Here is a 24,220-nt window from a genome sequence, read left to right as displayed (position 1 = left end):
AACAAAGATAAAACTACCAGGCTTTTCCAGTTGTTTCCATCAATACTTTAAAATATCACAATGACCTCCTCATTGAGCTTCAAAAAGAGTTTCTTCTAAATATCTGGGAGAGAATAGTCAACCAGCTCAAACTCAAATGCGGCCAACCCTGAACTGATCACCATTGTTCTCCATTCCCCACTTTATGTTCCAGCTGACTTCCTATAAGCAATAGTTAATTCATTAATTAATTACTTTCACCCAGTCAAGCAGAAAACTTAAGAATATCCATGCATAGGGGCACCTGGGTGGCGCAGTCGGTTAAGCGTCCGACTTCAGCCAGGTCACGATCTCGCGGTCCGTGAGTTCGAGCCCCGCGTCGGGCTCTGGGCTGATGGCTCGGAGCCTGGAGCCTGTTTCCGATTCTGTGTCTCCCTCTCTCTCTGCCCCTCCCCCGTTCATGCTCTGTCTCTCTCTGTCCCAAAAATAAATAAACGTTGAAAAAAAAAATATCCATGCATAACATCCAATTTTTAAAAATCCCTTTGATTATAATTTTGAAACCTTCTTCAAACTCTCTGCCCACCTTCCGGGATTGCTGAAGTCAATTTTGCATCCTCTTGTGGAAGAATTATTTAAAGAGTCTCATAGCATCTTTCCATGACCCACCCACGCAAATAAGAATATGATCATGCTGCTCTCTGACCCTATTTTACATGATTTTCTTTTTCACGTGAGTTAAAACCCAACCCCTTGTAAATATGCACAAAATTCTTTGTTTTCTATTTCCGGTAAATACCTACAGCTTTATTTTACACAACTGGAAGCTTGCTTTCCATGAACAAATAAATTACAGAATGCTGGCTGTCACCTGTTTATCCTGCTTTGCGATCTGATTCTTCTTCAAGTAGCCATATTTTCAAGGACCCGAGGAAGTCTTGCTCATGTCTCCAAAACCCACTTCAATTGTCACCATGTCTGGCCGTGCTAGCTTTCTTGGGTTGGGCTTCCCCAAAAGTAGATTCTGAGAAAAGGGTAAGTACAAGTGACTTACTCAGAATGTCATCTCAGGAAGCACTGAGAAGGGAAGGGAGAAGTGAGACAGGGAAAGAAACTAATTGCAGGTGTATCATTAGAAAGGTATGTGACTGAGCCAGTTACAGGTATGTGAAAACTGGACAGAGAACAAGAAACAATAGGCCAAGATTGTTGGTGGGTGAAAAGAGTGCAAAATTTAAATCAGGGATTTGGAATTTAACCTTTTTTTGTAATTAATTATGCCCTTGGGGGGTGGATTAAAAGCTACTTGTGGAGCTGGAAGTACTAAAAATCAAAAACTGTGTCTTGTGAATGTCAGAGTATCCTACTTTAATGTTTGTTGAAACCAGATATTGAAATTAGATATGCTCTATAGGTGATATCCTGCAATTAATTATAGCAGTGTCCCTTGACGGATTCTGTTCATATTTCACTATCTAGTGATCATAAAGAAGGCCACTAGTCAAAAAAAAATGTACAATTTAATGGTAGACTCTCCATTACTTAAAAGATACTTCTTAAAGGATCTACCCTTAAAAAGTTGAATTATTCATCGATTATGATACCTGTGGTCTTATTTTTAACCTTTCCATATACTCCTGTTTTATTAGTCATTTTTTAAAGTCCTGTTCTTAATTTTGTCATATAAATTCCAAGCTCCTTGCCAACTGTAGTTCAAATGTTTGCATAGTATTACTTTAGTATGAGAAATATTCTGGTAAAGAATAGTATTATTCATTCATGCATTTCTTCATCCATTCGCTGATCCTAGGACTATGTACCAGGCATGATACTAGTTTCTAGGGACAAAAGGTAAATAAGGCATAATCCTTGCATTAAAGATACCAGATTCCAGAGAGAGAGAGAGACAGAGGGAGGAGGGAGGGAGGGAGGGAGAGGGAGAAAGCACTAACAAAAAATAACACCTGGTGTGATAAAGTAGAATGGAAATGAAAAGTAGGGGACACTCTAATGCTTTGAGAGGGTTTTACATGCTGCCGTGTCTGGAAGGATGAATTAGCCAGAGGGACAAGGAGAACAATTCTGTTCCAGAAAATGTGGATAGCGTGCAAAGGCAAGAGAACATAAAAGAGAATATGCAGTACGGGGCAAAGCAGGTCATCTGGGTTGTTTAAATTATCAAGGGTAGAGGAACAGAGCAGCGGCAGATGATGTAGGGAACAAAACAGGGGCTAGAGAAATGCCAAGATATGGCCAGCACTGGTAATCAATGTGAATATTCTAAAATCGGCTGAGTTCATTATCACTTTAGAACTGTGTGTCCCAAATGTGCATTTCTAATTTCTGTTTAGGCACTTGATATGACAACGTGTTAACATTCATATTCTGCAACAGCAGATAGGCAAATAGTGAGGACAGGCCTGATGCCCATCCATTTTTCAGACCTAGTGAATTGCAAAAGCATGATCAAAAGTCTGAATTTCTGAATTAAACATTAGTTTTCCTGTACTAAAGAATAATTAAATCATTAAAAGTTTTCCTTCAGAGGAAACTGTTAATTGGATCCATTTCAGAATTACATATAAAGTCTACATTCAACAAAACTAGAAACGTCATATACAATATTCGTTACATTACCTGAATAGGTATGACCTCATGATGATGTTCATCACGCAGAGAACAGAAATGAAGACGGCGTTTCTAGAGCATAATTATTTTGCCACCAAATCATCTGGGCCTTAATTATGTGTACTGTTTGCTTCTCCAGCTATAGTGTTATAAGCACTTCAACATCCATATTGATGATCAATTGAACATCCTGCCCCTGTGGTTCTGTTACTGACATTTTCAAACATCTCCGGCTCTCCAACACGTCCTATTCAGACAAAACTTGACTTACTGCCGATAACTTTATATCCAACATTTTAATTTCAAATGTCCCATTTTCTTTCCACCATCTTATCTTGTCAGCTCACATCTTCTTCATTCTACTATCCTACCAGCTGCTCACCTTCTGCATTATTTCAGGATGTAGAGTTGTCTTCAATGGGGGAGGGAAGCAGGGAGCAGGCGGAAGTCAGTTTGCCTCGTCTTGTCTGGACCACAAGTCTGAACTTTGCTCCTGTTTCTAAACAGCTTCTTTCTCATCTGTCATCAATATTTCCTTGTTGCTTTTTTTTGTAAATAGAGTATTCAAAATACAAAATTCTAATACCTTACGTTTTGGGTGAAACAAACAAAAGACCCAAGACCGTCAGCCACCATCACATCTCTCTGCTACTTTTCATTGTAAAATTCCTCAGGATTTCTCTACTCATGGAAGCCTCACCACCATTTCCCATTTTCTTCTCATTTTAGTGAAACTAGATGTTTATTCCAGTGTGTGGTAAGAACACATTCCATGAACCTGTTCTTATTGAAGTCACAACATGATGACCATTTTTGATAAATTCATTTCTCTATTTTTAATCTTTATCTTTGGTTCTCAGCAGCATTGGTCATGATTATTTCTTCCTTTCTGCTGGCTTCTGGGATACCACACTGCTGATTTTCTTCAGGAACTACAGGTATCTCATTTTAATTCCCTTAGCCGACTATTCATTCCCTTCCAGAAACTCCAAAATTTGGAGTACCCTAGAATCTACTCGATGGTTCCTTCCATTTTAAAAATGATTTATCGGGGTGCCGGGATGGCTCAGTCAGTTGAGAAAGTGACTCTTGATTTCAGCTCAGGTCATGATCCCGTGGTCATGGAACTGAGCCTCGCAATGCAAGCGATCTGCACTCAGTGTGGAGCCTGCTTGAGATTCCCTCTGTCTCTCCCTCTGCCCTCTGCCATTCGTTCTCACTCTATCTTTCTCTAAAAAAAGGAAAAATAAATAAATAAAAATGACTTCTTCCTCCACAGCAATATCATCCTTATCTGTAGGTATTGTTTAAATGCTAGTGATTGTGACATTCCTGTCTCAAGCCTCCACCTCTGAGTTTCAGACTCCTGTAACCAATTGTCTGCTGAGATTCCCACCTTAGTATTCAAGTAAGTAGCTTAAAATTAACATGTACAAAACTGAACTCTTATTTCACTGTCATTAGCATCCCCCCCCCACTGCCCCAATTCTCCTCCTCTGAATAGATAGCATCACCAGATGATCAAGCCTAAATTCTTGACTCCATTTCCCCCACTCATAATCAACACTCAATTCTCAGACTGGCACACAGATGACAAAAGCACAATGTACAAATGGGATCGTATAAAATTAAAAAGCTTCTGTACGGTAAAGGAAACAATCAGCATATTGAAGAGACAACCTATAGAAAAAGAAAAACTATTTTTAAAACATCTATCTGATAAAGGATTAGTATCCAAAACATATAAGGAACTCAAACAACTGAATAGCAAGAACCACATAACCCAATTTTGAAAATGGGAAAAGGACTTGAACAGAGAATCCCCCCGAAAAGAAAAGACATACAAATGGCCAACAGGTATATAAAAAAGTGTTCAGCATCACTCATCATCAGGAAAATGTTAATCAAAACCACAGTGAGATATTACCTCACACTGATTACAGTGACTGTTATCAAAAAGACAAGAGATGAGTATTGACAAGGGTGTGGAGAAAAGGGAACACTTGTACACTGTTGGTGGGAATTGCAATTGGTACAGTCATTATGGAAAACAGTTTATAGTTGCCTCAAAAGATGAAAAATAGAACACCGAGCAATGGGGAAAAACTGTGATGTTGGTCAAAGGATAGTTTCAGTTATGCAGGATGATTAAGTTCAGGAGATCTAATGTATAGGACAAAGACTGTAATTATTTATTTTCTTCCATATTATGTAATGATTCTTCTATATTTTCTTCAAGTACATTTTTACATAATTATGTACATACGCACATTTATTATTTATTGTTTTTTTTAATTTACATCCAAGTTAGTTAGCATGTAGTGCAATAATGATTTCAGGAGTAAATTCCAGTGATTCATCTCCTATGTATAAAACCAGTGCTCATCCCAACAAGTGTCTTCCTTAATGTCCCTTCCCCATTTAGCCCATCCCCCCACCAACAACCTCTCCAGCAACTCTCAGATTGTTCTTTGTATTTAAGAGTCTCTTATGTTTTGTCCCCTCCCTGTCTTTATATTATTTTTGCTCCCCTTCCCTTATGTTCATCTGTTTTGTATCTTAAATTCCACAGAGTCATATTTGTCTTTCTCTGACTAATTTCACTTAGCATAATACCCTCTAGTTCCATCCACGTTGTTGCAAATGGCAAGATTTCATTCTCTTTGTTTGCTGAGTAATACTCCATTTTATATCTATCTATCTATCTATCTATCTATCTATATCTATGCCACTTCTTTTTTATCCATTCATCTGATGATGGACATTTGGGCTCTTTTCACTTTGCCTATTGTCGATAGCACTGCTATAAATATCGGGTGTGTGTGAAATTTCTGGGTCATAGGGTAGTTCTATTCTTAACTTTTTGGGGAACTTCAATACTGTTTTCTAGAGCAGCTGCACCAGTTTGCATTCCCACCAGCAGTGCAAAAGAGATCCTCTTTCTCTGCATCCTCACCCAAATCTGTTGTCGTCTGAGTTGTTAATGTGAGCCATTCTGACTGGTGCGCGGTGGTTACTAACTGTAGTTGTGGTTTGTATTTCCCTGATCATGAGTGGTGTGGAGCATTTTTTCATGTGTCTGTTAGCCGTCTGGATGTTTTCTTTGGAAAAGTTTCTATTCATGTCTTTGCCCATTTCTTCACTGGATTATTTGTTTTTTGGGGGTTGAGTTTGAAAAGTTCTTTATATATTTTGGATACTAAACTTTTGTCTGATATGTCATTTGCAAATTCCTTCTCCCCTTCTGTTGGTTGCCTTTTAGTTTTGCTGATTGTTTCCTTTTCTGTGCAGAAGATTTTATCTTGATGGGGTCCCAATAGTTCATTTTTGCTTTTGTTTCCCTTGCCTCCGGGGAAGTGGTAAATAAGAAGTTGCTGCGGCCGAGGTTGAAGAGGTTTTTGCCTGCTTTCTCCTCTAGGATTTTGATGGCTCCCTGTATTACATTTAGGTCTTTCATCCAATTTGAGTCTATTTGTGTGTGTCATGTAAGAAAGTAGTCCAGGTTCATTTTTCTACATGTTGCTGTCCAGTTCTCCCAGCATCATTTGCTGAAGAGATTGTCTTTATTTCATTGGATATTCTTTTCTGTTTTGTCAAACATTAGTTGGCCATCCATTTGTGGGTTCATTTCCAGGTTCCTGATACTGTTCCATTGATCTGAGTGTCTGTTTTCCTGCCAGTACTATGCTGTCTTGATGATTACAGCTTAGTACTACATCTTGAAATCTAGGATTGTGATGACTCCAGCTTTGGTTTTCTTTTTCAGGATTGCTTTGGCTATTCAGGGTCTTTTCTGGTTCCACACAAATTTTAGGATTGTTTGCTCTAGCTCTGTGGAGAATGCTGGTATTATTTTGATAAGGATTGCATTGAACGTGTAGATTGCTTTGGGTAGTATTGACATTTTAGCAATGTTTGTTCTTCCTCTCCAGGAGCATGGGATCTTTTTCCATTTTTTGTGTGTCTTCTTCAATTTCTGTCATTAGCTTTCTAAAGTTTTCAGTGTATAGATCTTTCACCTCTTTGGTTAGATTTATTTCTAGGCATTTTATGGGTTTTGGTGCAATTGTAAATGGGATCAATTCTTTGATTTCTCCTTCTGTTGCTTCATTATTGGTGTATAGAAATACAACCGATTTCTGTGCACTGATTTTATATCTTGAGACGTTACTGAATTCGTGGATCCGTTCAGGCAGTTTTTTTGTGGAGTCCTTTGAGTTTTCCATATACAGTATCGTTTTGTCTGCCAAAAGTGAAAGTTTCACTTCCTCCTTGCTGTTCTGGGTGCCTTTTATTCCTTTGTGTTGTGTGATTGCTGAGGCTAGGAATTCCAAGACTATGTTGAATAACAGTGGCAAGAGTGGACACCCCTGTCTTGTTCCTGACCTTAGAGGGAAAGCTCTCAGGTTTTTTCCATTGGGGAGAGATTATCAGTGGGTCTTTCATATATGGCTTTTATGATCTCGAAGTATGATCCTTCTATCCCTACTTTCTCGAGGGTTTTTATCAAGAAAGGATGCTGTATTTTGTCAAATGTTTTCTCTGCATCTATTGAGAGGATCATGTGGTTTTTGTCCTTTCTTTTACTGATGTGATGTATTGCATTGATTGATTTGCGGATACTGAACCAGCCCTGCATCTCAGGTATAAATCTCACTTGGTCGTGGTGAATATTTCTTTTAATGTATTGTTGGATCTGGTCGGCTAGTATCTTGTTGAGGATTTTTGAATCCATGTTCATCAGGGAAATTGGGCTGTAGTTCTCCTTTGTAGTGGGGTCGTTGCCTGGTTTTGGAATCAAGGTCATTCTGGCTTCATGGAATGTGTTTGGCAGTTTTCCTTCCATTTCTTTTCTTTTTTTTTTTTTTTTGGAACAGCTTCAAAAGAATAGTTGTTAACTCTTCTTTAAATGTTTGGTAGAGGGGCGCCTGGGTGGCGCAGTCGGTTGAGCGTCCGACTTCAGCCAGGTCACGATCTCGCGGTCCGCGAGTTCGAGCCCCGCGTCGGGCTCTGGGCTGATGGCTCGGAGCCTGGAGCCTGTTTCCGATTCTGTGTCTCCCTCTCTCTCTGCCCCTCCCCCGTTCATGCTCTGTCTCTCTCTATCCCAAAAATAAATAAACGTTGAAAAAAAAAATTAAAAAAAAATGTTTGGTAGAATTCCCCTGGAAAGTCATCCAGTCCTGGACTCTTGTTTTTTGGGAGATTTTTGATTACTAAATCCAATTCTTTGCTGGTTATGGGTCAGTTCAAATTTTCTATTTCTTCTTGTTTCAGTTTGGGTAGTTTATATATTTCTAGGAATTTGTCCATTTCCTCCAGATTGCCCAATTTTTCGGCATATACTTGCTCATAGTATTCTCTTATTATTGTTTGTATTTCTGCAGTGTTGCTTTTTATCTCTCCTCTTTCATTCTTGATTTTAATTTTTTGGATCCTTTCATTTTTCTTTTTGATCACACTGGCGAGGGATTTATCCATTTTGTTAATTCTTTCAAAGAACCAGCTCTTGGTTTCATTGATCTGTTCTATTGGTTTTTTTTTATTTCCATAGGATTGATTTCTGCTCTAATCTTTATTATTTCCCATCTTCTGCTGTTTTGGGGTTTTGTTTGCTGTTCTTTTTCTAGGTATCTAAGGTGTAAGACTAGGTTGTGCATCTGAGACCTTTTCACCTTCTTTAGGACGGCCTGGGTTGCTATATACTTCCCTCTTATGACCACCTTTACTGCATCCCAGAGGTTTTCGGCCATGGTGTTATCATTTTCATTGGCTTCCATGTACTTTTTAATTTCCTCTTTAACTTTTGGTTTGTCCATTCATTTATAGTAGGATGTTCTTTAGTCTCCAAGTATTGTCTTTCCAATTTTTTTTGGTTGATTTAGAGTTTCATAGTGTTGTGGTCTGACAACATGCCTGGTATGACCTCGATATTTTTGTACTTGTTGAGGACTGATCTGTATCCCAGGATGGGATCTATTCTGGAGAATGTTCCATGTGTACTCAAGAAGAATGTGTACTGTGCTGCTATAGGATGAAATATTCTGAATGTATCTGTTAAGTCCATCTGGTCCAGTGTGTCATTCAAAGCCATCATTTCCTTGTTGATTTTTTGCTTAGGTGATCTGTCCATTGTTGTATGTGGGGTGTTGAAGACCCCAACTATTATGGTACTATTGTCGATGAGTCTCTTTATGTTTGGATTAATTGATCGATATATTTGGGTGCTCTCATTTTGGGGGCATAAATGTTTACAATTGTTAGGTCTTGGTGGACACACCTCTTAATTATGATATAATGTCCTTATTCATCTCTTGTTAAAGTATTAATTTTAAAATCTAGATTGTATGATATAAGTATGGCTACTCGGGCTTTCTTTTGGTGACCATTAGTATGATAAATGGTTCTCCATCCCCTTAATTTCAATCTGAAGGTATCTTTAGGTAAAGAATGGTCTCTTGTAAACAGCATATAGATGGATCTGGTTTTCTTATCCATTCTGTTACCCTATGTCTTTTTATTGGAGCATTTAACTCATTGACATTTAGAGTGAGTACTGAAAGATATGAATTTATTGTCATCGTGTTGCCTGTAGAATTGGAGTTTCTAGTGGTCTCTAGTCCTTTCTAGTCTTCGTTGCTTTTGGCCTTTTTTGTTTTGTTTCATCTTTTCTCCCCTCAGAGAGTCCCCCTTAAAATTTCTTGCAGGGCTAGTCTAGTGGTCACAAACTCTTTTAGTTTCTGTTTGTCTGGGAAACTCTCTATCTCTCCTTCTACTTTGAATGACAGCCTTGGAAGGGGCACCTGGGTGGCTGAGTTGGTTAAGTGAATGACAGCCTTGCTGGATAAAGAATCCTTAGCTACATATTTTTTCCAATTCAGCACATTGAATATATCCTGCCACTCCTTTCTTGCTTGTGAAGTTTCTGTGGCTAGGTCTGCTGCGAATCTGATCTCTCTTCCCTTGAGGGTTAAGGCCTTTTTTCCCTTACTGTATTCATGATTCTTTCCTTGTCTGTGTATTTTGTGAATTTGGCCATGATATGCCTTGTTGATGGTCGGTTTTTATTGAATCTAATGAGAGTTCTCTGTGCTTCCTGGATTTTCATGTCTGTGTCTTTGCCCAGGTTAGGAAAGTTTTCTGGTATGACTTGCCCACATAAACCTTCTACCCCTTTTTCTCTCTCTTCATCTTCTGGGACCCCTAAGATTCAGATGTAATTCTTTTTTAATGAGTCACTGAGTGCTCTATTTTTATTTCATGCTCTTTTGCCTTAGTTTCCCTTTTTTTTTCTGCTTCCTTATTCTCCATAAGTTTGTTCTCTGTATTGCTGATTCACTGCTCTGATTCATCCATCTTTGCCACAGTGGCATCATTCAAGATTGTATCTCAATTATAGCATTTTTAATTTCCTCCTGACTAGATTTTACTGCTTTTATCTCTGCAGAAAGGGAATGTATGCTTTTTTTCAACCCCAGCTAGTATTCTTATTATTGTGATTCTAAATTCTGGTTCAGACACCTTGCTTGTAACTGTGTTGATTAAGTCCCTGGCTGTCATTTCTTCCTGTTCTTTCTTTTGGGGTGAATTCTTTTATTTCATCATTTTGGAAGAAGAAAAAGAATTAATAAAATTTAAAAAATCCAAAAATTAAAACAACACACAAAAAAATCAAATAAAGGATACTAGACCCTAGGTGCGTTTTGGTCTGGTTATTGAAAGAAGCTTGGTAGAATTTTTTAAAAAGGGAAAGAAAAGAAAAGAAAAAAAGGAAATAAAAAGCAGGAAAACATTTGAAAATTAAAAAAAATCAGTACAATAAAATAGAATAAAATGAAATGATAAAAGCAAAATAGAATAAAGAAATTTACAAAAACAATAAAAAATATAGTAGAAAAAAATTAAAGAAAAATATTTTTTTGCAAAATGGAAAATAGAAGCACCTGGGTGGCTTAGTCGGTTGAGTGGCCAACTTTGGCTCAGGTCATGATCTTGCAGTTAGTGAGTTTGGGCCCCACTTTGGGCTCTATGCTTGCAGCTTAGAGCCTGGAGCCTGCTTCCGATTCTGTGTGTGTGTGTCTCTCCCTGACCCCTCACTCATGCTCTCTCTCTCTCTCTCCCTCTCTCAAAAGTGAATAAACATTAAAATTTTTTAAATTGAAAATAAAAATAAATTTCTTCTATTTCTGTATTCAAAAATAAGAAAAGAAAAGAAAAAGGAAAAAAATGAATAGATGGACAAGAGAACATAATGAAATATGATTGAAATTACATCCCATTTCCCCTAGAAGTCAACCTATGAATCACTTTATAGTCTGTAAACTAAAAGAGAGACTTGTGGTGTTCTCCTAGAACACAGTTGGTGCAGTTGGATGGGGCTTGGTGTAATGGGTCCATTCTCCACTAGAAAGTGCTGCCTCGCTTACTCCAGTGGATTGTTCTGGCATGTGTACGCATGTATGCACGTGCACAGGAGAGGTGAACATGGCGTCACCCAGCTACCCAGTCTCTAGTATCAGAACTCTGTGTTCTCGCTGGCCAGCAATCAAGCGCCCCTCCTTTGTCTGTGGCTTCCATCCACTCCCCACTTCTACACTGTCCGCTACCAAGTCGTCAGCTGCCAGGAGGCCCCTCCCTCCCCAGTTTTATTTCAGACAGGGATGAGTTTCCTAACCCCTCATTTCTGAGAGCCCTGTGGCTTCAATCTGCTCAGAACCTCTGGGGAGGGTCTCACCACACAATAGTTGTGTGCTGGCCTGCCTCCTGGAACATTCACAGTCCCGTGCTGCTGCAGATGCCCAGAAACTCTGGCCAGGTGCCAACCCGTCCCTGAAAAAGCTCACAGGATTGTGTAAAAGCAGTGTTTCAGGGATTATGATAAATCACAACACACATGTGGTGTCAGGCTTCACCACCCTTTAACGTCCTTGTTCCAACACAAGCAAACATGGCTGTTCTCTGGGGTTCACTGGGACCTTTGCCTATGGGGAGGCCACACAGCCTCTACCAAATGTCCTGCCAGCAGATGGACCACCTCTCCCCGTGTGGCCTAAGGACTCCTTGCGCCTTGCTGTCTGCTCCTGGGGAATCGCCCATCCCACCAGAGTTCTGCCAGTTACCGAGCTGTGGAGTTTCAGACTCTGTGCTCCCCTGTTTATAGAGTCCTGATGGTATTTAAACCCTCTCTTTTCTCCTTTCTCCCTTTCTTGTTAAGTCCCTTATGAGTGTTTCAACTCTTTTCCTTTCTCTCCAGCTGCTTTCAGGGGGAGTGCTTTCTCTGTACTCTCCCCTGTCTCCATCCTCTCTCTGCAAGCAAAAGCAGCTCCCTATCCTCCGCAGCTTCTCTCTCCCCCAGTTCACTTCTCTGCGCCCTGTACCTGCTGAGTTCCATGGTTCAGGTTGTGCACATTGTTGCGTTAATCCTCAGATCAATTTTCTAGGTGTGCAAGATGGTTTGGTGTTGATCCAGCAGCATTTCAGGGATGAGAGAAGCAGAAAACTTCCATGCTGCTCCACCATCTTGGCCCCCCTCTTCAAGTACCTGACTGTAATTAATTACAATACTGTATTATATATTTGAAATTTGCCAAGAGTAGATGTAAATGTTCTCATCTCAAAGAACAGTAACTAGGGGCGCCTGGGTGGCACAGTCGGTTAAGCGTCCGACTTCAGCCAGGTCACAATCTCGCGCTCCGTGAGTTCGAGCCCCGCATCAGGCTCTGGGCTGATGGCTCAGAGCCTGGAGTCTGTTTCCGATTCTGTGTCTCCCTCTCTCTCTGCCCCTCCCCTGTTCATGCTCTGTCTCTCTCTGTCCCAAAAATAAATAAATGTTGAAAAAACAGCAACTATAGGTGTGATGGATATGTGAATAAGCTTCACTGTGGTAATCATTTCACAACGGATACAAATATGAAAAGAATACTTTGTACATAGACATACCCACTTTTAAATTGTCAATTATGTCTCAATAAAACTAAAAGTCATAAAAAATTTTGAAAAATAGTTTCCCAAATGATCCTAATTTTGAAAACCACTACTCTAGCTAAGTCATCTTTTGGCTTTCACTCGAAGAATTCACATTCATGACCACCTGTGAGAATGGTACACCTATGCCCCAACGGTGGGTTATCCATTGGGTGATGGCTCACTACTTCCGCTCCCCTTTCCAGCCGAACTGGGAATGCCACACTTACAAGCTAATGGTCTGCCATCTGGAAGCAGATTCTTAGTTAATGACTGGCACAGGAATATGGAAGACTAGCCTCCTTGCTTCAAGATGGGACGAATTTGGGGGTGCACTTTGCTATCAAGCTTCCTCATGGATTTGGACTGCAGCTAATTTCTGGCTATCAACACATTTCTCCATAGCTTCTTCCCCTGTTTTATCTTGCTTTCCTCACTTCCTTCTGTCTCAGCGGAATAAGAATCCTCATCTCAGGTTCTACTTCTAGGGAACCCACCTTAAGTCACCACATCGGGGTCTCTGTACTTGCCCTTTCTATCCTTGCTAGGGATGCTCTTTCCGTGGATTCTCACAACTTCCTCTCTTGCTTCATTCAAGTCTTTTCTCAAATGTCACCTATTGACAGTACTGAAATATACCTCTTTCTTCACTCCTAAAAACTCTGTTATTCAGCTTCTGTGGTTCATAACACTTCATATTAGGTATTCATATTATATATTTATTTGAGCATTTGTGTCTTCCTACTGGAATGTAACTTGATAGAGGGCACGGATTACCTCTGTATTGTTGAAAGATTTGTCATCTATGTTATCTTAGTGTTATCAAATGTGCTTTAAACATAGTGATGAATGAGTAAATATTTGCTGAATGAATGAAACAACATTAATAAATGAATTAAACTTGATTTTAGGAAGCCAGGAAGAGTTACGATCAGCTGAAATGGCAATGATTGCACTTTCTTAAGCTGGCATTTTTGGGATTTCTTGAAACATCCCTATGGGTTGAGTCTACTAAGTAGTGATGGGTTATGTACTATGGAGTGATCCTGATAATCTATTCCATCATGAATGAGTCAACTCTATAACCAAATTAAGCATTCAGTAGTGCATTAAAATACTTACTACTTCCCATAATTTGGATATTATGCTAGACATTGGAACACAAAGGCTCACTACAGAGGATCATAGGCTAACGATGAAGGCGAGTCGCATCCCCATACTTAAACTATATTCTGGTGACCATTAAGAGAAATCCCCTCAGCTTGTGTGAAGTGGGAAAAGAGTAGGATAGGAGTCAGAGAAGACTTCACAGTAATAATAGGGGAGAAAATACTTGAAGAGAAAGTACCCAAGCAGACAAGGAATAAAGGATGTAGAAACAGCAAGTCAAAATCATAAAGACATTGGGGCGCCTGGGTGGCTCAGTTGGTTAAGTGGCCGACTTTGGCTCAGGTCATGATTTTGCGCTCCGTGAGTTCGAGCCCCGCATCGGGCTCTGTGCTGACAGCTCAGAGCCTGGAGCCTGTTTCAGATTCTGTGTCTCCCTCTCTCTGACCCTCCCCCATTCATGCTCTGTCTCTCTCTGTCTCAAAAATAAATAAACGTTAAAAAAATTTTTTTTAAATAAAAAAAAAATCATAAAGACATAAAAAGCATGATAAGCTCACAGAAGCTCAAGTAGCTCAATATGGCCAGAATCTGGGGTAAAGTTAATAAAGCCTCAATAAGTGAGACCATAAAATGGGCATATTTTCAACAAGTCGAAGTGTTTGATTTTGCCTGGTGGTGATGATGGAGAGTTGTTGAAGGTTTTCACTAAGACTGGTTAAAGACCTCTCTTCTTAAAATCACTTTAGTGGCAATGAGGAAGTTTGAGGAGATTTATCAGGAATTCAAAATAAAAATGTCCTCTCGATATTCCAGAAAAGGCATTGTAATGGCCTCAACTAAGCGCATTTATAAAAGAGAGAGAAGGATTCATTGAAGAACATTTCTGAAGACACGTTAAAATAACTTTAAAAGCATTTGGTTGTGGATGAAAGAAAGCAGTGAATGCCACAGATGGCTAAGTATATCCAGGTATTTTGCTGTTTAATTAAAAAATTGAACAGCAGAAAAAATATTAAAAAGAAGTAAGATAATCCAATCAGTCATTGCCATTACACTCTTCATGATGCCTGATCCCATGTATTCAAGGTAAGCGAAGGTCGAGTGGTTTTTGTCAAGTCTTCAAAACTTTAATCCTTACATATTCATTCAGATCTTGTTCCCGAGACTCAGAAATTTTGAGAACTTATTACCCTGATCTTCATGTTTTGTCTTGAGGTTGTATACTAGCCTGAATAATTAGGGAAGGACTTGACATTTATCTTTTTGATAGCATTATAGAAGTTTCAACCCATGAATATCTATTTTCCACATTTGTGCCTCTCTCAGAAATGCAGTAAGTTAGCATTTTTTCAATCATACATCTCTGCATACTGATGTTGCCTCCTGATTACATTAGGCATCCAGACGGCCAGGAGCTATTCCTCGTTCTCCTCCAATTTGGTGCCTGTAGCAACTAGAAGGTGCGTCTCTGGAATATCAATTATGAATGCAGTGCAGTCAATTAAAAAATCAAAGAGTTCCTGAAGGTGACAACCTAACCAATGAATCGCAGTATTCTTTGACCTATTAGCCTAGTACTTTGAAGTTTATAAATTACATATTTGAAAAATACATATTTGATAGCATATGTAAGGATCTTATTGTGATTGTAGACAGATATTTTAAAGATAAAGTGAAAATTACCTTTTAAAAAACATCTTATTGTTATAAAATATGCATAAGATTCAATGCATCATTTTAACCATTTTTAAGTGTACAATTCAGTGGCAATACGTAGATTCACATTGTCGTGCAAACGTCACGACCATCCATCTTCAGACCTTTTTCATCTTCCCCAAGGAAACCTGTATCCATTAAGTCATAGCTCCCCATTTCCTTCTCCCCTATCCTCTCTCAACCACAATTCTACAATCTATCTCTATATTGACTACTCTAAGAACCCAAAGTAAGTGGAATCATACAACATTTGTCTTTTTGTGACTGGCTTATTGCACCTGAATAATGCCCTCAAGATCTTCCATACTATGGCATGTGTCAGGATTTCCTTCCCCTTGACGGCTGAATACTATTCCGTTGTATGGACGAGTCACATTTTGTTTATCCATTCTTCTGTCAATGCACACTTGGGTGGCTTCCAACTTGACTATTGTGAATAATGTTTCCATGAACCTGGCATACAAATATCTGCTTGACGTCCTGACTTCAGTTCTTTTGGTTATATACTTCGAAGTAAGATTGCTGGATTATATGGTCATTCTATGTTTAATTTTTTTGAATAATTGCCATGCTGTTACCCACAGTGACTGCACCATTTTGCATTTCCCTTAGCAGTGTGCAAGGATGTCAATTTCTCTATATTCTCACCAACATTGTCACTTAAAAGAATTATAACAATCCTAACACATATGTGAATGCCTTTTAAGCTTGATCTGAACCGTCCTGGAAGCAAAGCAACTGTGATTCTACTAAAGATAAAAAAAAAAATTCCTCGTAACTTACATTGCCAATTCCAAGCTTAAGAAGTCTCATCAGCCACAGAAAATTTTGTCATAGGGCATTGGGTGTATTTCAAGGGTCGCATGATCACCCAGTGATTTGCTGATTAACCTCATGGATAAGGTTAATACAGAAAAGGACTTAATGCAGGGTAAGTAGAGAAAATATGTACATAGGAGATGGCGGAACTGTCATTCACAGGCTTCTAAAGCCTCCTCTCTGTAAGGGCCACACAACTTGCTTTGCTTTCCAGCCACAAACAGCAAACAACACAGGCGAGTTTTCTCCACCCTGGGTGGCTCATGCAAATCTTGAGATCTATAACTCTCAAGTGGGGCTATTCACGTAGCTATATGACCAGACACTGTAAAGACCTCAAACCAGACATCAGGTGAGCATCACGACTTTTCATGTTTAAACAGTGCTGATGGCCCAGTACATCTTGAGTGGGTGCTTCAAGTACATGGAAAAACATCATAACCAGTGACTGTGTGAACAGTCCTCCTGTTTGGTTCTCAGAATTTGACTCAGGACTGTTGATGTGGCTACAGAGACAAGGGATGAAGAACTTCAGTTTTCCTCACAGGGTATGGATGCATAGATAAAGAAATGAATGAGTATATAAGTAGGTATATACATGTAATAGAAAGACGTTGGTTGGAAAAAGAAACAAAATTGAAAAGAAAATCATTATCTGTATGAGAAAGTTTGGATGTATCTCTAATTTGAATTGCACACACAACACTTTTGCAGAAAACTCTCCCAGGAACAGCTTTAAAAAAGAAGTGCATGTGTGCACCATCTTGTTTGATCTGTGTAAATGTCAGCACTGTTTATTTCACTGAATCAGAATTTGCTCTTCGTCGGTGCCTAATACTTAAAAACTATTGACAAAGTTTTAAAAACACAGAAGATTATTTCCAGGATGCAGTATATAATATGCAATGCTAATTTGATAGGATGGATATTAGTTGTCTAGTACTATATAAAAAGTGACCCCAACGCTAAACAGGTTTAAAGCAACAAATACTCAGTAGCTCAAATACTCAAAATGCTTCATGTAGTTAGGAATCTGAGTGCAGCTTAGCTGGGGTCCTCTGGAGGAAGGTCCCTCATGAGACTGCAGACATGCTATTGAGTGGGGCTGAGGTGTTATGTGAAGTCTTGAGTGGTGGGAAGGGAATGCACTTCTAAGGTCCTTCCCTTGTTGTTGGCAGACCTAGTCTCTCACACGTGGGGTTCTGGGACTAGCAATACCAAAGCATGAAAAAGGAGAGGGAACATTCCAATGTGGAAGCCACCATTTTCTTATCCCGTGACCTCATAAAACTCTGTCTGTGTGTAACCTATTCTCAGCAGTCACCTGCCATCACTTTGGCCACAAGCTGTTAGTAAGAAGCCAATAACAAAACCTGTATTCAACCGGAAGGGAGTACTCGGGGTTATGAGCCTCAGAGGGCAGGCATCATTGGGGCTACCTTAGAGGATTCCTCCATATGATGTACATCCCTCACACCAAATATTTAGCTTTCTTACTTCTTGTGTTTACCGTGTGCTGTATTGAGGGGGTCTTTGGTATTCTCGAATGCCAATATCTGAATTCAATGAAGAGTGTGATCAGATAAAAATGAATGGCTAAACACATTATGTTAGTTCACTACTGCCTGTTAATTGAGTGGTGTTTTGGGCAGTAACACTGTGACTGGATCTTTAGCCACTCTGTATTTGGGATTCTCAGTCTGATGCTGAAAGCTTAAGTGACCTCAGATGTTGGACTTTGACTTTATCTCTTTAGGATAAGAACTGAAAAGGCCGCTGATAAAAATATTTGACAGCTCATTTTCAGTTAATTATAATTAGGTTATGGAAAGGAGCGTGTCTACCATCCAAGATCACACAGGTAATAACACAAGTAAGTGGGAATGTGAGACACTTCTGCCTGATGATATAATTAGAAAGAAAATCATTTCTTAGTAATTCCCAACAATGCGAACATCATAATTACCAGGAGTGCAGCGTTTTAAAATCCCAAACATTTGTACCCTAGTGCACACAAGTGCACTAGGTCACAATTTCTAGTAACGCCCTGTATGAATGATGAGTTTCACAGGTTTTTCGGATGTGCAATGCCTGCTGATAAGCCACCAAACTAAATGAGGGCCTTAGATGCTTTCTTTGGAAGGCCCTCTCTAGCCATTCTCTATCTCCACAAATGGAGGGATGAACAAGCAGATATCCTGCCCAGTGTGGCTTTCTCTCAGCCCTCTCTCTTAGTGACAGTGCACATCCGGAATCCCATAGCTCACTGTGGTTGCAGATATGACTCTTTCCTCTCTCTGCCGACACTTCCCTCTAGTGCAGTAGGGTTGAGTTTCGTACCACATTTGGGAATTTGGCCACCGTCTTGGATACATAGCTGCAAAGTTATGACCTAGTTCAGTGATTTGCCAAACTCCTTGGCCCAAACACCACGTGAGCAAGAGAAGGGGGGGGGGTGAAGTTGAATTATGGAGGTTGCTGTGGTGGACGCAGGGATTCAGTTAGAAGTCTGTTCCAGGATGCCACAAGGCTGGAGGGGCTTGGGCTGGATGGGGGCATGGGCACAAGTACAATTTTACTAGCAAGAATCAGAGTGGCTTGGACTAAGGTATTATTAGAAGAAATAGCAGAAACTGATAAATTTCAAATATATCTCCATCAGAGATTCGGCATGACTCGCTAATGAATTAAATGCAAGTGTTTGAGAGAAATCATGAATAACACCCGGAGTTAAATACAAGTATATTAAGTGAGGTCTGTTGAACAGGAGATTATCAGGCAGGAGAAAGACGAGAAAATCTGGTTGTTCTTTAAAGACTTGAGATGTCTACTAGAAATTCATCTGCTATTGCCAATTAGGCAGTTAGATGCTCAATATCTGGAATCTTAGGCAGAGTTCAAGGATATAGGTAGATAAAAGATATAGACATGATATAGACTCAATATTAACATTGATGTAGACATGATGTGATATACAATAGAGATGTAGATGATAGAAGGCACCTAGTTAGAGATGAGAAAGCCCCATATTCATTGGCTGACTCATAAATTACAACATTTTAATTTTGTTGTTATAATCTGTCGACCCCTAGGAAATGTTTCTAGATGTACTTCCTCCCCACTGATCATGCCGTTCTTCCCCAGCTCATGGTGCTCCAGTCGTTGGGACATGCTCCTGTCTCTTCATCAGACTGAACTCATTTCTGCCTTAAAGTCTTTGCACTGGCTCCTCCCTCTGCTCGGAATATGCTTCTCCCTCATCTTCTCATATGAGCGTTCCTCCAATCATCTACGCTGAATTGCACTGGATTTCTGTTGACCCTAGTAAACTCATCTTCAGTTCCCACTGTATACTAAAGCATGGAAGTACCATTTATTCCTCTTCCCGTCCGTCTTTTCCAAACAATGGAGTGGCTTTCTTTTTCGTCTCTTGATGTTATTTAAATCTAGTAGCTGTCATTATATAGGGATTTTCCCATACATCTTAAGTTTACGTATATAGTCTGGGTAAAAATTAATCAAAACTACGAATGAAAACGATTACATCATTCACATTTCATGAAACCACAGAAGCCCTATTGGCCAGAGGAGGTTCTGAGAGGCTACTGCGCCATCCAGAGGCACTTTACTTATTCAAACCTCAGGCTGAAGGCATTATAGAGATTCATACGCACACTGTAAAGAGGGCAAACCTGATAAATTTGCACATTGCACTGCTGTTCCCTGGAATAAACATAGCCTTCAATTTTAAAACACAGGTTTTATCTACTTCTTTTGAAAATATATACTGAGTGCTTTCAGAAAGTTCTAATGACTTTTTCTTTTGAGATTTCACATAAATTGTCCTTAAAAAAGTAATGACATTATGACATTACGTAGTATGACTTAAGAAAGCATGACCTAAATGCCTGCTGAGAGCTATTGTTGGAAAAATGCAAATTAAATATACTTCACTTTTTAAATTTTTTTAACGTTTATTATTGAGAGAGAGAGAGACACACAGCATGAGCATAGGAGGGGCAGAGAGCGGGAGACACAGAATCCGAAGCTGTCTCCAGGCTCTGAGCTGTCAACACAGAGCCCGACCCAGAGCTTGAACTCAACAAACCGCGAGATCATGACCTGAGCTTGAAGTCGGACGCTTACCCAATTCAGCCACCCAGGTGCCCCCAAATGAAATATATTTTAGATCATTGTTGTCCTGTAGAACTTTCAGAGATGATGCAGTGTTCTGTGATTGCATATCAGGAAGCCACTAGTCACTTATAGCTACTGGGCATTTGAAACCAGTGAAGTAAACTATTTCATTTTGTTTTAATTACTTACAATTTAAATTTAAGTAGTCACATATAGTTAGTGGCTACCATTGTGGAGAGTATAACTTTAGATTTTTTTCTTAAGTTTTTGTATTCATTTTGGACACCTGGGTGGCTCAGACAGTTAAGTGCCAGAATCTTATTTCAGCTCAGGTCACAATCTCACTCTTTGTGAGTTCAAGCCCTGCATCAGATTCTGTGCTGACAGCACAGAGCCTGCTTAGGACTCTCTCTCTCTCTCTCTCTCTCTGTCTCTCTGTCTCTCTCTCTCCCTGCCCCTCCTTTGCTTGCTTGTTCTTTCTCTCTCTCAAAATAAATAAACAAACTTAAAAATTTTTAATACAATTAAGTTTATTTATTTATTTTGAGATACAGAGAGAGAGAGAGAGAGAGAGAGTGAGCAGGGGAGGGACAGAGAGAAACAGAGAGAGAGAATCCCAAGCAGCCTCTCTACTATTGTTTTTCAGTTTCTACCTCACTCATACAACATATTTTGGGAAAGTTGCATTTGAATTTCAAGAACCTTTTGAAGTCTTAAATGTAAGACTTTTAGACTTTGGAAGTACAAAGTTATATTTTACTAATTATATATAAATAAACTTTAAATTGGGCAAGATGTCAGGATTTTTCTGAGAAGGTATTGAGGAAAGCACAACCTTAGAAAAACAAAGAGAAACATGTACATTTTCTTCAATAATAAAGTCATAATTTTAACAATAATAAAAAACAGTTGATACTCAAAATTCACAAGGCTCAAGTCAATCAAATGCTAAACAAAATAAGTTTCTTCAAAGGACTCTGTAAACAGATAAATTGGATCTCAAGGGAGAAATAAAGTATGACTTCTTTTTCAGTAGTAAGTTTTGATTAGCAAATAGTCTTTGTAAGGACAGTCAGAAACCCCGTTTCTTAAACTGAAACTCTACAGACGATAAATTATAGCTGTGTTAGCTATATTACAAAAAATATTTCTAAGATAAATGATGCATCAGATTTATGAATGAGACATACTGGAACGGCTCATAAGTTTTAATGTAGCTTTTTTTTTCTTTAAGAACCATTTGGTTAAATTGAAAACTTTGCTAAACTTTGCATTTTGCTCAAAATATCACACTGATTTCTAGGTGGTTAGCTTGTCAAAAATTCTTGAATCGTAAGTGTTAACAAAAGTAGCTGCTATATGCAGAACACATTGATATCACATTAGTTTGCTCTGAGCCATCATGTGTAGAGTTAAAGTGATAATTTGTTCCAGCAAAATAACAATTAAGAGAAACCTGCATTTATGAAATAGATGAGAACAGAAATGATCTGAGAAACTGTTGTTGATGACCAGCTAGGAGAAATGAGTTTGTGGTGTTGACAAAGTTAACCTGTGGGTTCACATCACTCAGAGTTCCCGGGGTGGTGTTGGTGTTTCTCAGAATTGGTATGATGGCAAGAGACCATGGTGCTGCACATCCTTTCAGCTTCAGGCTCCGTGTGAAAGAACCAAAATCTTTGCAAAAGCCTCACAGTAGTCTATTCATCTGGAAGGACTCATGGGCTTTTGCCTGGGTTTATCTTTATGATTAGGGGAAGTACAGAGTGGTTCAGAAACATACCAAATCTGCAGTCAGGTGTGCAATCTGCCACTGGAGTCAGTAGGCGAGGAACAAATCTTCACACAAAATCAGAAGTTTCCAGAAGCAGTGGCAATAGACACATTGAAGTTCTGACATTCATGGGCCTAAGTATTCAGGTGAGTAGAACCTCCGTCTTCCTGAAGATGCATGTCGGAGTCTCAGAGAGAAGGAGGTTGACGACTGAAAATGAAGTGTTGAACTAAATTCTGTAAGACTTTAATAGTAATACATTTATTACTCTTCTGGGAGAGGCCCAGTGTGCAATCTTGGTGTCAGGGGCAGCACTTGGCCAGGTGGAAGCACCTGGTGGCAGTAGGACCACAATGGGACCCAAGTGGAAACTGTGGCACCGTAAGAAGTAACTGTAATGCTGCACGAGGTAGTTGGTTGGTTTGGTTTTAGACTCTATTTTTAGAGTAGTTATGGGTCACAGCAAAGTTGGGCGGAAAGTGGAGGGTTTCCATATACCCCCCTATACACACATGCACAGCTTTCTCCACCATCATCATCCACAGGGTTACTAAGGGCTACCATTCCTTCAAGGATCTCAGAGTGTTTTCATTAACTCAGAATTTTGAAATAATTAGAAGAGGTGGTCCTCTATTTTGGTAGATGTGATCTATTTCGCAGACCAAGAGTTTGGGCTGATTATAGGAGCGTAATAGAACTCTACTGGGCTACCCAATATTATTATCCCCGGGAACCAGTCACCAATTAACCATCACCTCAAACCTCTGTAAGTCATACCACTCTGATGACCCTTCAACAGTATTGCTTACTATGAAAACTCACGTGCCTCATCTGTGGTGGTCTCACGTGGGCCCTGCCCATTCCCAGTGAATTCAAAGAGCTAATCTTAGTGCAGAGTGTGTAGAGCATTCCCAGCTTGCAGAGATCAGCCACAGCAGTGCTTTCCTGGGAACACAGTTCTACAACTACTTATTCGTAGAAGGCGTGGAAAACGGATGGCCTTCATGAGGAGGTGAACTTTTGATCGCACTTACTAAATCCACGCCAGTGTTCCAGCGCTCCAGCGTTTTTGGTTTCTTTTCACTGTAACAACAATTGTGGGTGTCATGGAAAAACTAGAGCTTTCCCAATGACTTAATTTGCACATAGAATCTAGAATCTCTAGTACGTATACTCACACTAATAAATCTAATACCTTCTATGGTTATTCTACTCTCATCGAGATAAATCTTTTGAAAGGTCACTGAGGCGTGGGTTGGCATCAGGGCCTAGTACTGTGCAGAGTTTAATTTCTCTGAGCCCCCTCATCTTCCTATATTTCATCATTTTCAATCTCAGGGTTCTGACTTGTTCATCAGCAATGTACTAAATTTTTATAAGGGACCTTGCAAGAAGGTGCATTGATGTTGTATCTTGGCCACCTGAAAAATCAATATGTAAGTTTGTTTTTTAACTACTTCTGCCACAGTGCTGGAAGAGATAAGAAATTATTTCAATGGTTATAGTAAAGCCCTTGGGTTGGTCTATTACATGAGCTAGGGATTTAAGATTTTGAGGGTTACATTTTCCTTTTCTAAGCCGTCTAGTTCTCATTAAATATGGCACCTCCGCCCTTCAGTAAAGAATCTCCACTCTAAGACCTTGCACTTTTCAAGCCCTTAATTCTGGGTCTTGGTATCTGTTAGGATTCCGATAGGAAAGAGAACAGAAGGCAAAAGAAGAAAAGAAGGGAGTACTTTAAAAGTTGGAAGAGAGATTAATCATTCTGTCTCAAGGCTAACAAGAAGGAAGGAAAGCTGTTCTTACCTATACTGAGATAGGTAGGTAGGGTCACCTCAGAATTCCTCAGTGTCCTTCCCAGGATCTCAGAATGTGACCTTATTTGGAAATCAGGCCATTGCAGATGCAATTAATAAATTGAATGTAATTAAAGATGAAGTCACACTTCTTAATCCAAAATGACTCATCTTTAGAAGAGCAGAAGCCACAGAACAACAGACACTTAGAGGGGGGAAGACTGTGGTGACAGAGGTAGGGATTGGCGTGATGCGTCTGCACACCCAGGAGCGCCAAGGGTGCTGGTCACGCTAGAAGCTA

Source organism: Herpailurus yagouaroundi, unplaced genomic scaffold, assembly GCF_014898765.1.
Source record: "Herpailurus yagouaroundi ecotype Mexico unplaced genomic scaffold, PumYag 142, whole genome shotgun sequence".
NCBI classification, from domain to species: Eukaryota; Metazoa; Chordata; class Mammalia; order Carnivora; family Felidae; genus Herpailurus; species Herpailurus yagouaroundi.
The sequence above is the reverse complement of the archived record's forward strand: the minus strand, read 5'-3'. Positions refer to the sequence as shown.